General features: G+C 26.4%; 1 protein-coding gene across 2 annotated transcripts in view; it reads left to right on the top strand.

The window, feature by feature from the left end:
* Window positions 1–16,501, top strand: part of LOC100164066 (adenylate cyclase type 2) — a 77,043-nt gene that overhangs the window by 11,470 nt on the left and 49,072 nt on the right. The window contains exon 1 of one of the 2 annotated variants that reach the window (XM_029491628.1): window positions 4,887–5,202. The exons of the other annotated variant lie outside the window; for it this stretch is intronic. The gene's annotated coding sequence lies outside the window, so the exon portion shown is untranslated. Of the gene's footprint in view, window positions 1–4,886; window positions 5,203–16,501 lie in introns of those variants that run through there. 2 annotated transcript variants of the gene reach the window in all.

The raw sequence follows: 16,501 nt of genomic DNA, 5'->3' as shown, positions 1-16,501 counted from the left end.
ATATTTTTCTAATGTTCATCTGCGTAGATAAAAATTAATTTTTAAAATTTTAAATTCGAACACTAACAAAAAAATATAAAATGTATTTTCATTTTTTAGAATCTTATTTTTGCATCAGACTTCCTTATTATACTATGTTTGTATAGATGGTAAATCTATGTTTTATAAATAAAATAAAAAATCTTATTCTTTAAGGTATTTGTATATTTTTTATTTCAAGTTATTTAACTGTCTTCGTGAAGTTCGTTTGTATTTATGGACTTTGGGATTTAATTAAATTACCTATTTATATAATTTAATCTCGATTTCTAATAGAAGGTTTTTTAAGTTTTAACTTCTGATTTATTTATTTATTTTAATAATTCGTGTAATTAGTACATAAAATAAATTACTTAATTAATATTAAAAATAAGGGAAGTAGGTAACCGCTATTTTGTACAATAGGTGTCGAGTGTACCTTGTCATTGTATAAGTTACTGTAATGTATGTGTTAAATTTTAATTCAATAAAAAATAATTTAATACGAAAAACGGTTCAACCTCGAAAATGGTTTGTCAGCTTATATTACTACCTAAGTAAATGTTTATATTTGATGATATACTATATTTAAATCACTACTATAGTAATACTGTAAATTGAATTAATTTTGGTTATTAAAAACATTGCATTTATATTGTAATATTAAAATTTAATTAGTATTATAGTTAGTTTTAAATCCCACCAAAAAATATTTTTGAACAACAATAAAATAATTATCTCATATCGTTATTCTTCGTTTAATATCTAATTTATAGGGTGTTACCACTAGGTAACCTCCCTAATCTCATGATTTCATGTTAACCTTTTTTTTACTGTCACTTATCAAACCTACTTATTGTACAAAAAAAATGTACAAATTGTAGATTTATTTCAATATAATAAAAAAATATATATCTAATTTCATTCCGATATTAACTTCAAATAAAAAAAATATATATATATAAAAATTGTATTTAAATATTACTAGATTTTATGGTTTCAGTATGAAATACTTATGAGGAACCTTGAATTACATTTCTAAGTGGCAAGTCTTAGTTATAAAATTTGAACATTTCATACATTTTTAACTACAAAATAATTGGAGGATTTTAGATTCTGAGCGGAGTGATAAATGAATTGGTTTTACAATGATGTGTCGCCATGTGTGTAGTTTGTTTTTTAAAATTATTTTAAAATCTCTTGTTTCTGTGTACACGATAATTAATGCTTAGGTATAGATAATGCTTAGATTTTCAACTTCAGTATCTTTTCTTGTAGGAAAATGAATCTAAATGGTGCATTGGAGAGGTCAAAATTTAAAATTCACAGTAGTTTTCAAAAGCGCAAGGAAAAACAAAAAATAATTAAGGGAAAATGAAAAATTTTACTATAAATCGGTTTTTGACAAAATCGAATTAGAATTTTGGTGTAACTCTTAAAAAAAATACCTTAGATAGTTAGATATATGTAATTTTCACTGAATGCTTATACATTTCCAAATGTATATGCACCATACAGTTTTTGAAATATTGCGACTCTTTTTTAGTTATTAATAGGCATAAGAAAATTTCGAGTTTTATTAGTTTTATTAAAATTATTGTTGATAAAATATTTTATGTTCTGTCAAAAAACTTGATGGAGGAAATTAAAAAAAAAGTTGTGCACAAATCCACAGTATTTTTTTATGATCGTCCGAAGATAAATGTTGACAAAATTCATTAAAATCACGAAAATTGGCAAATTATTTCGAGTTATAAATTCATAAAAATTGTATTATTAAATAACCAAGAAGAACGATTTTAGTTATTTTGTTGTATTTTAAAAATATAACTCGAAGGTACTTGAAACTTCTCAAGTTTATATACAAATATTGAAAAATGATAATATGCAAATAATATGAATTCAACTTACCGGCTTAATAACAACAATATAAATAATATATTATAAAATGTCATTGACTGACAAACCGTCTCCGCTCATAATTGTTTTTCGCATACAATAATATTATATCATTGAATTCAAATTTAACACCGTTCATTACAGTGACCCACTTGACACTTACTGTATAGCAGAGTGACGCCCACTAACCCACGTTTTTTTTTTACTTTTGAACATGAAGATTTTGATGTACTTGCTTCCTTACTTCGTAACTCAACTTTTGAATCGTTTTTATTAAATATATATATTTTATCTATGTACCTTGTACGAGTACATAATATTATCGTAGTTTCACTAAATGCTCTCAGGCCCTCCGGGTATTTCACTATATTAGTAATAAGATTATGTAAAATAGCTTCTGCCAGTGAACAGAAGTTAGATCGAGTTAGATTTGGAAAATTGTATACGTGTACGTACCAACTGTATAAACTCGCAAGGGATGTAAATATGTTTACCTACCAATCTACCTATAAATACAAGGTTATCATTAATTTAGCTCTGAATAAAATTATATTGGTATAGTTAGTAAACACGTTTATAAAAGGAATGTTTAAAAATAATATCGACATAATTTACTGACTTCAATCTTAATAGTCTACACATTCGTATAATATTTTCAAAAACTTAATAAAACCTATCTACATAGTATATTTTTGGGTTGTGAAGTGAATTATATATTGTTTTTGCAAATGGAATGATGTAACTTTTTACTTTCTATGTGAATTTTAATGTAGTAAAAAAAATACATAATATGAATAATGTAAGACCATAATTGGTGGAAAAATGATTTTATTGTTGGTTCCCAGAGTTGGTCTTACGAATTATGACCAATAACCTTTGAAAAATGTTGAACAAATATCAGCAAGCACAGTTGGTCGTAATTTTCAACTGAGTTCACTATTCCACTAAGAATTATTTTAGCGTATACCAAACGCTCGGTTTCATTAAATATATTATAATAGGTATATTGATAAAAACAATTTATAATACATTATAAATAGGCTATAGACTACAACCTATTATGATTTAATTATAGTTATTGAAAATATTGAAAAACTATATTGTTGCATAATATTATTAACTTTTATAAATGTAACGCACTTTTAAATTTGTTGCATGACCTTTTTAACACAACATAATATTATATAATCCGTACTACGAGTAAGAACTAAAGTGCTTCAAATGTATACACACGAAAGGCCTCAGATTTTATCATACACATTTTTTAAAAATATAACATAATTTAATTATCAATTGTTATTTTTAAGAAAAATTACGTATTTAAAATCAAATAATTTCTCAAATGCCCGCGAGTTACATAAAATTGTCAATGTACGTATATAATAGTATAGTAGTAAATCAATTTACGAATTCATAACAGATGAATTATGCCCTTCTCACCCGGTACCAAAACGTTTTGGTAAAGGCAAAGTGTACAAACAGTTTTTAATACAATTAAAAGCTACAGTCCCAAAGGTAGACTGGCAAGGTTGGACGGAAGGAAAGTCCTACTGGGCGGCAAGCTTTCTAAGGCTACCAGGCTAAACTATGTACATTCATAAACTTTATACTAAAATAAAATAATAATTTTAGATACATCTCAAAATAAATCTATTTAGGCACATTATAATATAAATTGGTTATAAACTTTTAAATATGGTCACTATAATAAACAATGATGAAAATATAAATGTTTTTCAGCCAGCCACGGCACTGTTATATTTTATAACTTTTAATAAACAAAATACCTAATAAAGATAATTTAATTTGAAATTTTAATATGGTTTCAACGCACTGAACCGGTGGTGGCCGGAGAGTCAGTGTACTGTTGTCATTTATTGTATTATATTAGAGCTGTATAACTTCACATTAGTGTGAGCGATCGACATATATGGTCCAAAAATAACAATTAATAATTTATTTTTCTCAACATTCATAAATTATAACGCATATTAACTATGATTTTAATACAAACAAAATTCTTTCGAGCCTAATTGTTCATTAGCATGTTAACAATGGCACAACTATAATTAAAATCTTAGGCGCATTGCCTAAACTTTTAATTTGCACTCTAATATGTATTATATTATATTAAGCTACAATACAATATTATATAAAACACATACCAATTTTATTACATAAAAGCAGGCCCGGCGGAAGGCACAGACAACACTGCAGGTCTATGCCTGGGGCGGAAAAATGTAATAAGAGGTGGCATTTCCTTGGTGGGAGGTAGGGCCGTACTTAGGATAATATGTTGATACTTACTTAGGCTAACGCAAAAACCAAAAACTGTTTTTGAAACACTGATGAGCAAAAAAGAAATTATTTAATTATTACATTTTAATTATTTTAAAAATAAAAGCTGATATCCGGCAATTAACTAAATTTAGTTTTGGTTGGGATGGTTTATGTAAAAGTACAAAATGTATAAAACACGAAAATTAAAATTAAGATAACGTATATTAGAATTTGATTTTTCCCTGAAATGACGAAGTCGCGGTCGTCGAACGTCGTTAACAATAACAATATACTATATAATATTATCATACAATAATAATTATTGAAAAGGGAATCAAGTCACTTTTTGGACATTTTGATATTATGCACAAAAATTGAAGGACATTTTGAACCAGATCTAGTGGTAACACTGTCATTAACATGTGACCATTATTTTTTTTTGTATATTACAGTGCGCGTTTGGTGTCATGTCAAAAATAAATATTTTTTTTATGAGAAAGGTCTCAAGTCACATATTTTTTTCTATTTTTCAATGTGTTGACATTGAATGTATCGTCAACTTTAGGTGTACATTAGTATAACAATTAAAAACCATACAATTTATCAAAGTTATAAATAAAATTAATAGTTACAAATTGTTTTTATTAAAATGTAGAAGATGAAATGTTTTTTTGTCTACTGAACAATTACTATTATTGACTTGATTCCCTTTTCAAAAAAACCGTCCAACTATTCGGTGGCAATAATAATTATACTGTACTCTGTTCAAAATAAAACCGTGAATCGGTGGCGACCAGTTTATAATATATAATATTATTATTATATTTTATTACATTGTTTAATTTTGGCGCGGCGACACGGGTTATGGCTGTGCTGATAATACTAGCAGAGCTCAACGCGTTAATATCAATAATAATATTATTTGTTTTTCATCCGTCGCTTTGTCGGAACCTCCTGCAATATTTTTACAGTTAATTACAGAGAACGGTGGCTGAAAACTTACAGGTATCGTACCCATGTTATAACATATTGTATGATTTGTATATATATTTTTGTATAACAAAATTGTACCTATACTATATATGGTATTATAAGTTTATCAATAGATTATGTAATTTATAATTTTGATAATAATTATTAATTGTTATAATAGACATATATTAGCATTTAGCGTGAACATTATTAAAGTTATTCCATCTTACGAATTGTATTGTAAACTGTTTACTGTATGTCTGTATAAAAATAATACGTAGAGCATATTCATAATAGTATATATTTTAATTAAATTATAATAATTAAATGAAATCTAGTTAATCTTAACTTTTTTAAGCGATGCTAATTTATGAGTTATTACAAAGATTAATATTTTTAATACTAATAAGATGTTTGTATTATTTAGGTACATTATAGTACCTTAATCTATATCAACAATTAAAATAGGTCTGAAAAGTGGTACATTTGATATTCCCTTAAGGTAGTTCCAGTCAGTCAAAAAAATAAAAATTCTTATCCTTTAATATATTAATTAATTGTTTATAATCGAATAAAAATATTTTTTTTGTCAATTATAAATTATAACTATAACGTATAAGGTATAGATACTGTAACTTGAAGTCGCAGTAGACGTGCATATGTTTGAAGATATGGTTAAGGGGACAAGGGGTAATTGGGTAAATACAGATATCAAAACGAAAGGGCGGCAAATTTTAATTTTGCCTATGTACACTTTTTGACTAGAGATGACCCTGCATAAAAGTTATTTTTTTAAGTAAGCAGCATTTATGATCAGGAAGTTAGTCTCAATTATTCTTATTTGTGTATGAACAAATAGTTCACATTATCAAATACAAGAAATGTTAATAATTAGTTAAAAAATACTTATACCCCCCCCCCCCCAAATCATTCGACAAAAATAGTTAGAGACTAAACAATCATTAGCTTAATATGCAACAACTTTCTGCAAATGAGTATAGATCTAAAAACTCTTGGATAGCAATTAATAAATTAGGTTAGTTCAACAATAAAATATAGGTAATTACATAAAATATCATACACTAATGGCCTAGTTAATTTAAATTTTAAATACTATTTAGTGTTTGTACCTAGATATTTACATTATAATAATTTACAATACATATTGATGAAAGATTTCAAAAAAACATATGTTGTGCCTGTATCGATATTTATTTTTTTTTAGGGAGGGGGGTTGTTAATCATTTTGAAGGATTTATTCCGGAATATCCCCCTATGGTCCTACTCTAATTGGCCGGTAGCATTGCTTTCTCACTTGACCGAACACCTATCAGTACTCCTACGGTACAGTATATATTTTTGTTTGTTTGTGATCCAGTCAACCACCGCGTCAACGGTATGGCAGTCGTGGCTCATGAAGTTCCTATAAAACCGAACAATTCAACAATTTCAAGCGATGTGTCGATGTTGCTATATGAGCACTCGCCATTAGTATACATATAATATATACAATGATAACGCTGGACACACCACCCTGATTTAGTACTAACGTTTATTTAAAAATTAAAATGATGCTGTGGCCTTCAGAAAATCTATATACCATAATCCGGCAACGCCAGGTCACGAATGACGCTTTTTCCATACGCTCGTGTTTTTATTCGTATTTCGTACAGCACAATATAATGTTTATTTCGATTTCATACGGCCGATAAATTAATAGTTAATTGCAAATGTTTAATAAAATAATAATAATATAGGTATTTGATAAAGTTGTCTAATATTTAAACTGTTGACCTAAAACTGTACTTGAATATATATTTGACTTTAATAAGTACTCATAAATGCATTCAGAATTATAAATTGTTCGTATTCATTATTTAGGTACCATACCTTGAATCATTTTTGTAAATGTCTATATTTTAGTATTTTACTATCAAGGAATAATATGATCAAATCACTTTAAAAACACAGGGTTTTATCGATCGTCGCGTCGGTGCACAGTAACGAGATTAATAAAAAAAAAATGGTTGCAACAAGTTTTGCAAGTGTTGCAAACAATTAAACGCAAATATACCAATAATATAAAGTGCTGACCTAAATAAGTTTCTGCACCCTGATAAATACTTAATACGTCCACCCATAATAGCGCACATTATTGTTATGTTTAAATTAGAAATTTATCCGAATTCTGATTTTTTTTGATTTTTAATTACACCTAAACTAGATGTGTCCTAATACAAAAACATGTAAGTAATATACATAAATGAGTGATGTGCACCTTACCTTGGTACACTGCCCTTGGGAAATCGCCGAGAAAACGTGAAACGGACCGGAAGTAATGAGGCTTGCATTTGCAATACCAACGAATAGAATTCGATAGACTCGTTTCCTTGAGATTTTGTCACATCACAAAATTGCACCATGAAAACGGTTTGATTGAGTATCCAACCTTATATAATGGTGAAAAAAATTCACGTGACGTCCACAATTTCCTCGTACTGACTAACCACCTACATTGAAATTACCGTGGTTACCAACTATATCGAGTATGAAGTATAATATTTTTCATAGATCATTATAAAATGAATCATTGTGAATAGGATCACGCATCAGACGTAGCAAAAAAACAGTCAGCAACCACTCCCGGTTTTCTTTAAGGCCGACCATTGACCAACGGAAAATATCGTGGTTACCTGCTCGATAGTTACGTATAACATTTAGGCACTATACATTCGTTGATTTCTCGGTATAATCGGTCATGATTTGCAAAATAGTTTGCAATGAATATGGGAAATTTCCAAAATAGTACTGTGGAAAGGGACTGCAGGAGAGTGAGTCCAGCGAGATGGTTCTGTGAAAGCATTGATGGTTAGAAAGTAAGATTCACATTTAAAGTTAGAAATAAAAATAATACGCACGTAAACAAATAAGTAAATTATAATGTATATAATATATCAAAGTCAATAAATTAAATAATATTATAAATAAAAATAAGTCTAGTCAATCGTACCCGTAACGAACGGTAATAAATTGGTTAAATCTTGTATTGAAGCCAACATGTAGTTACATCTATGGTGTTCTTATTCGGTATAGTACCTATACAAAGTCATTCTTGGTGCATTTTGTTGGATTCGATGATATAAATAATTTATATTATAATTTATTAGTAAGTGTTCATATGTTCATATGAATGACTTCCATAACATTCAAACGTGTCGTTTTATTTATTGATATAACCCCATTTCACCATGTATTATTTGATCTTGTTCTTGCAACTCCAATTCTCATTATATTAATGGTTTTCCACAAATCTTTACCAGATGGTAGGTGTTGGACCCGATAGAAAATTAAAATAACATTTTTGTTACTAATTTTATTAATTTTTGGTGATGTGAGCGAATAATAAATTTAAAAAAAACCCTTTATCTTTCAACATTTTATTTTTATTTTAAAACTATTGATTTATATTCATAATTGAAGTAAAATTTACATTCATACTAACAATTATTCAAATGTTTTATATTCATTATATTATCAGCAAAACCCAAACTTATCAAGCTTCTTTGAATATTTAAAACAAAAATATTTGACCAAGTTTTTAATTATTAGTTTAAATACCCAGTAAAATATCACCCTTTCATTTTTTTTCGCCAATAATCGGAATTAAAAATTCGTTTCAAAAACTTCATAATTATAAAAAATTGGTTTCGAAAAACATATTACTAATAAGTACAAACTTAAATCACAAAGGATTCATTTTTGTAATTAAGCGAGTACTTCTATATACATTTCGTAGCAATTAGGGTAAAATATAACAATATTTTCTAACAAAATGTTTTTCCCTCATATAATATATAACCGTTTTATTCCTCTATTATCACGTATTCTCTTATAGTTAACATTACATACAATACGTGACTTACACAACTAATAGTTGAATACTCTTCCCGTTGTAGCTTTGCCGTTCATATTTTAGCTTAAACTGTTATGTCGTCTATAAATTATGCTCAAGTCATCAATAAATATAGTATGTTTACCTTGCACCACAATGTTTTAGAATGACATTAAAATCAGTTTTGAGATTATTACTATTCATTTATTCTTTCAGTTATGTCTTATGTAAAATGATGTTGTTTTTATAAAATATTCATAACCTTGTATTATTATTATTATTATTATTATTATTATTATTATTATTATTATTAGCCTATAATATATCTAATATATCTAATAATCATAATAAATGTTATAATTACATTAATTTATAAAACACAGTTAGAATTTTGTATGTTTACGTCGAGGGGTGTGTAAAATTTAGATTTTAAAAATTCTAAATTTAACTAATATTTGATATAATTTTTTGAAAGTTGTTCACTTCTATATAATAAAACTTATAATTCTGAAACAAATAACAAAATCATAATTATTATTATCATTACGCTGTTATGGTTTTAACACTATTATAGCATTAGTGATAAGTTTATAACTTTACAATATTGTAAGCAGTTCGGAATTTAATCATAACTCTTAAGTATGATATACTTATAAATTGTATATAGGTACATGTATAAAAATAAAATTCCTTGAATCATTTTGGACTATAGCTAATTCTTAGTATTGAACCCGGTGGATTGAAAATCAGATAATGTCATTATTTCACGATTTTATTTTTATAACTTCAACTTGGTCCCATAACTTTTTATTAAAAAATTAGTAATCTATACAAGTACATTGTATTAATTTATCTATATTTTTATAATATATTTGTTACCTAGTATTTAATTTGATTTACTTACATTATTGTTTTGTACTTTTGTATTTAATTGAAAAAGCGTTGATTCAATTATGTTACTCACATATTATGATCATACATGAAAACGTTTTTAGTTTTGATGTTCCATTTATAAGTACAGTATACATTCTGAACTTATCGTTTTTATACGATTTCATAGATCTTTGACATTCTACTCTATTTTATAGAGTACATATTATTATGTGTGTGAATGTAAATAATGAATCAAAATGATGGAATCACAACACAATATCCAATTGTATTGGTTAATCAAGTTGATGTATACCTACATAAAAATACTTTTATTACGAAATACCTATTTGAGAAATGTTGAATTAACTACAGATTCAATTTAATACCTTTAATGTTTGTTCAGAATAATTGAATAATATGTTTTTATTTTGCCTAGGCATACTATAGATTTTAACCATGGTTGTTTTTATTTCATTTTGTATATCAATATTTTATGACAAGTTTTATTCTTCCAACAATATATACAGATATAGAGATACACGTATAGTATGATGTACTCCAAAATTTAAATCACCGGAATCAGTGACGTTTTCATAATTTTGTTTACTATGGTAATAATAAATAAAATATAATGCATTTTTAATATCATAAGTGCAGAGATAAATATTTATTTTCAATATCAATATTTTTTTTTAAATGTAGGTTTAACGAATAATTGAATCCAGAACAAAAGCGTCAGTGATATAATTACAAAACGTGAATTACACGTTGAAATATTCATGACTTTAGTTTGACCCAAGTAAATTAGAAAATTTTTAAATTATACATAAAAACTTCGAAAAATATATCTATAATGGCAAACATTTATGTTTTCAAGTTAAATGTATTATCGTTACATTTTAACACAATTCAAAATAATATATCCATATTACCTATGTAAGCTATAATTAACATTAATATAACTATACATTTCAAATGACAATTAATTTTATCGTAGATACCGTAAATATAAGTACCTACTAGTATACGTGTGTTCCACGTGTCTTATATCTCAAATAATTTTTCAATGTACCATTCAGTTATATACATTTTACATTCTGCTCATACTATTTAATAAAAATAAACATCGAATTCTATTCTTAGACAATTTAAAATTATATGTAGAGTAATTGTAAAAAAAAAATATTCAAAGTATATTACACATTCTATAATATAAAACAGTATAATAATATTGTACGTTTGTAAGGTCGGATTACAATCAAAACAAAATATGACGTGTTATTTATTTTTTTATATCTTATTTTAAACAGCATTATTTATTATTCGTTGGTTCATACTTCATAGTGTACCTAGGTACGATTTGACTAAAAAATTTGATTAAATTAATTGTTTTATTCTTCAGTAGACACTTTTTCTGATAGGTTTTGAAATAACTTCACAAATGTCCCTACATCTGTTATAGGATAGAAATTTAGGAAAAGCTCTTTTTTTTACTTTGACAAAAGTTTTTCTAAGCGTGAGGACAAACTAGTGACAAACGTCGACTTTTTTAAAAATTCCAGAAGGCATTGCTGAAAATCATTTGAAATTCAAACACGACCATTTTTCATTGATTTGCATTACAGTGCATAACTATGCAAAAGTGATTGAAATGAGACAAATATAAGCAACACCCATCTCCATATTATATCCAGTTAACCAACAGTATGTTGATTTCACTATAGTAATGAAGTTTATAATTAAAATAATACTAAGTTATAAATATATATTCATATGTATCTATTATTATAACTAGGTGATTGGGTAAATTGTCGTTTACTATCTTTATATTTTTTTGGTATATAATTATCTTACTTAGATACATAAAATATTAATTTATCTAATTTGTACAGTTAGGTATTTACAATTTACATATTTAGTTTCGTTTCATCCAGACATAGTAAAATTTGATTTACTTGTCGTAAATCTGAACGACTGAGTCTCATACACAAAGTGTTGTTAATTAATATTTCTCGTTGGTATTATGTTCTGACGGTATGTATATTGTGCTTAACAATTAATATTGTATCGTGTGTGTTGTGCATATTGTGGGATTTTCTTTTGACATAATAAGGTAAATGTATGATCCTAACTGATGTATATATATTTTATTTTATGACAAATACTCTTTGTTTAATATCTACATTGACTCATTGTAGTTATATTTTGTTTTATTCGATATTTAAATTTTTCCACTATAGGATTTGAGTTTGTGATTCATACATTTATTATTTTTATTTTTGTTATATATTATTAAGCCATTGAATTCAAAATTGTTTTTGTTTCTTGTGATTGAGTAATTTAAGTCAATAACTTGCTATTTATGTAAATTATGATTATTCTAATCATAAATAAACAATAAATAAATTCTTCGTTCAGCAACAATGTATGCATGGTAATTTCATTTTTAATATATTTCAGACGTTTAATTTTCTTGATTGTAGCAATATCATTGTTTTAGTTCTACTGATTTAATAGTAAACTTTTAGATTCTGAGTGGAACGATGAATGTGTATTGATTTTACAATGATGTGTGTTTTTTTTTTTTGTGTGTGTCTGTGTACACGATAAGTAGTCGAAATAATGCTTCGATTTTCAACTTCAGTATCTTGTTCGATTGGAAAGTGAATATCGTTGTTGCATTGGGGAGGTCAAAATTTAAAATTCCCAGTAATTTTCAAAAGCGCCAAGAAAAACCAAAGAAAAATTAAGGAAAAACGGGTATTTTTACGCAAAATCGATTTTTCACAAAATTGAATTTGGTTTTTGGTGTAACTTTAAAAAAAATGACCGTAGATACATGAAATTTTGACTGAATGTTTATATTAGCATTTTCTATACACGATAACATTTTCAAAATATTTCGACTTATTTTGAGCTCTTTACGGACATTGTCAGTTTTCATTTTTTTTTTAGTTTTTTTTCTAAAAATATCAATAAAATTTTATTTGTTGATTAAAAAAGCTTGAAAATTTTATATAATACTATAGATAAGTATACCTACCTATAATAGGTATGTCTAATACCTTGACTGACATACCGTCTCCGCTCAGAATCGTTTTTCTTATACAGTGATATTATATCATTGAATTCAAATTTAATACTATCCATTATACAGTGACCCACTTGTAACCTACTGTAGGTACAGCAGAGCGACATCCACTTACCCACCTTTTTTTAAAATTTAATTTCTCACTAGTTTTACATAACAGTGTTAGTATTGTTAGTTATTTTATTTTTATATTCTTTTGGGAACTACCTAAGTTTGAAATTTATGTGTAGAACGAACATGATATATTTTGTTTTAGGTTTCGGGTAACTACCAACGTATGTTATTATTTATTAAAATAGGCAAGCCATGACTTAGATTAGTTTAGGTTAGGTTTTTATAGTTTCAGCGTTGGTATCTATTATTGGTTAGGTACGTATATCAATAGGTACTAGGTCCATCTTAACAAATATATGACTGTGATTATTACAACAATTTATAATATACCTAAAGTGGAAGTAAAGTTTTAGAAATGAATAATACCATGACTATAATATTACAATATTTCTCTGGGGTATGAATTTCCTTGTTGCCTGTACATTTCCTATACTTTATTTTTCGCATCTTTTAAATTCCTCAAACAACTATATAATATCCTTAATAATTATATTCTGTTTGTAAATTAACTTGCAATCTTAAAAATCTTTACATGCCTAATAACTCATATTTTTTTTAAGAAAGTTGTCGCGTGACCTTGTGTCAATTTATGTAAAATTATTATATGAGATAAAATTATTCTTCATTTCGTTTACTTTAGTTCATTTCTCACAGTTAGGACATGTAACAGCTTAAGGGTATAATAAATGTACAAAACAGTATACAGCTAGGTACTTTACATAAAACTTCATGAAGTTTACATATCTCTTTTAAATCCGTTTTTGTACATTGCGTAATATAATATAAACGCAGTTACAATTACAAAACATCTACAAATATTACAAACCAAATTTATATCTTGCTTGATAAAATAATAATATAGTATAGTATAGGCATCTAATGTTTACTATAGACATTTTTAAGATTGACCACGGTGGCGTAAAATGGTTTCTTTCACCATTATATTAATGCAAATGGAATGTGTGATGTTACAAAAAATTTAAAAAATTACTGCTACGGTAGATATATAGGGTCAGTTGTAACTTGTAATCACCTAATATGTTATAAAACCATTCAGAATTCCATTAACGAATTCCTTGTACCAATATGAAAATTGACAAAATATTTTGATAACCATTTGATTGACAACAAAATAATTATAATACGCATTACTAATAACTCTTTTTTTATACATTTATTGTCGTGGTTTTAAAAATATTAATTTTTTTCTTTGTACGAAGTTATTATTATTTATACAAAATAGTATCCACTATCCATATAGGTACAATAACTATGTTTCTAAATCATTTACAAATATTTTGTAACAACTCCATTTAAAACAGTTATTTTTCATTCACATTTATGTATTTAACATAGGTACCTAATATGAATTATACTAACGTGAATTATATTTAATATAAGCAATTTAAATAAACAAACTTTGTACTCAATGTTTAATCCATTCAAATGTATTCCTATATTAAATTTCATGATTTTGTTTTCAATAATAATCTTACTCGTATTTGAATACCGATCAAGAATTAGGTACATACTTCAAAAAAGTATAGGTATTTGTTTTGTCCATTTTTAACCACAAACCTACAATTTAATATTTTATATAGGTGTTATATTTTTACCACTCTACTATATTTTTGAAACATTTTAACTATACTAACTTCAAATTAGTATGGTGTTGAACTTTGGGTCTCCGTCAACTATAAGACACAACATAATATTATGTAATATTTTTATATTACATACGTATTCCAAATAAAAACCATCAGACACGTAAAGCCACTAATCCTCCTCAATACGTCTCGAATCATTCACGACATTACCACACTGATCTTCACATTCCTAAAGTCACTGAAATAGCCCTACTGGCTACTACATTACACCAAAGTCACCTTCAAAAACATACTAACCCCTTAATATAAAAACCTACAATCTATCACTGTAAAATCCAAAATCCAGAAATCTCTCTCAGAAGGTTCAATTGGTAATGGGCACAAGACATTGTTATTTAATAAATTAAAAACATAATCATAACCCCTTAAGTTAAGTTCTCGCTGAATTTCGGTCACTAAACAAAGTTCTTTTTCCAAATTAAAAAACTTCCAATTGGTTAACATTCAAAAATCAAAAGTTGAAACGTTTAACAACTTACGAAAATGATATAACAATTAAAATTATGATGATTAAAAAAAAAACGGGGAGTCACTATGCTGTTTAGTAGGTTTTGAGTGTAACTTATAATTCAGTAGATAGGTGACTTCAATAGATGTGTTAAATTTGAATTCAGTGATAAATCATTGCGTACGAAAAGCTATCTTGTGCAGGATATGGGCAACATATTGTATTTTATATAATTAAAATATTCTTATTTATGCATATTATACTGACATAATATTGTAACTGCCAACTATAGCCTGTAGGTATATGACATTTTTCATAAATAATAGTACTAATTTAAATCAATATTATTATCATCTAATATTATATTATTCATAATCTACAAGTAAAAATTATAATTTCTAGGTAGTTTTATAATTTGTATATCAAAAGTGGTAGGATATATTTATGATCTTACGCTAGTCTGTGATTCTACAACATTCATAAATCATAATATTTATTTATTATAATAACCACAAGTGAAATAATCTTAAGGAATAAGAAGTTGTTAATGATTTATTATTTGTGTTTATTACAATTTCCAAAGATAATATTGGTACAGTGTTTTTTATGATCATAGTGATTTTTGAATTTTTGTATCTAAATGAAGGATTTATTGTGGTAATTGTAGTTTGAAACGACTATTTTTTTCATTATCTAGGTTTAAATGCTTTGCTCCTGCCTCCTTTGAGTATATGTTCCAAGAAATTCATTGAAATTAATTCACCATTTATCTATAGGATCCCGGTGTATGATTATGATTATCATCATTATAATATTGTTATTTATTTCTGATCGTTTCATACGTGTATAATGGTATGGTGCATGCATACAGAGTGTAACAGGAATATCTGATAGATTAAATAATTTTTGTTCTAATCAATATTTTTAAATTTTTTTTATATATAATTTATAGTCACTTGCATAATTTAAAAAAATAAAATAAAACTTGATTTAAAGTTTTTTCAAAATAGCCAATTTGTAAATCTTATTAAAGAACAATTTTGATGGTAAAAACATTTATGTAAGTCAAGTAGTTTATTTTTTAGAATTTTTTAAAATTTGGAACGTAATAACTTTTTTCAAAATATTATTTTTTGGAATTTCCTGACTTGTGTAGTTGTGTATATTTCTTAAATACTAGCTATTTAATTTTCACAATTTTTAGCTTACGTTTAATATATAGCGTCATCAATGGCAGATCCAGGGGG

The sequence above is a fragment of the Acyrthosiphon pisum genome, chromosome A3, assembly GCF_005508785.2.
Source record: "Acyrthosiphon pisum isolate AL4f chromosome A3, pea_aphid_22Mar2018_4r6ur, whole genome shotgun sequence".
Classification (NCBI taxonomy): Eukaryota; Metazoa; Arthropoda; class Insecta; order Hemiptera; family Aphididae; genus Acyrthosiphon; species Acyrthosiphon pisum.
This window is presented reverse-complemented; position numbering and strand designations above follow the sequence as displayed.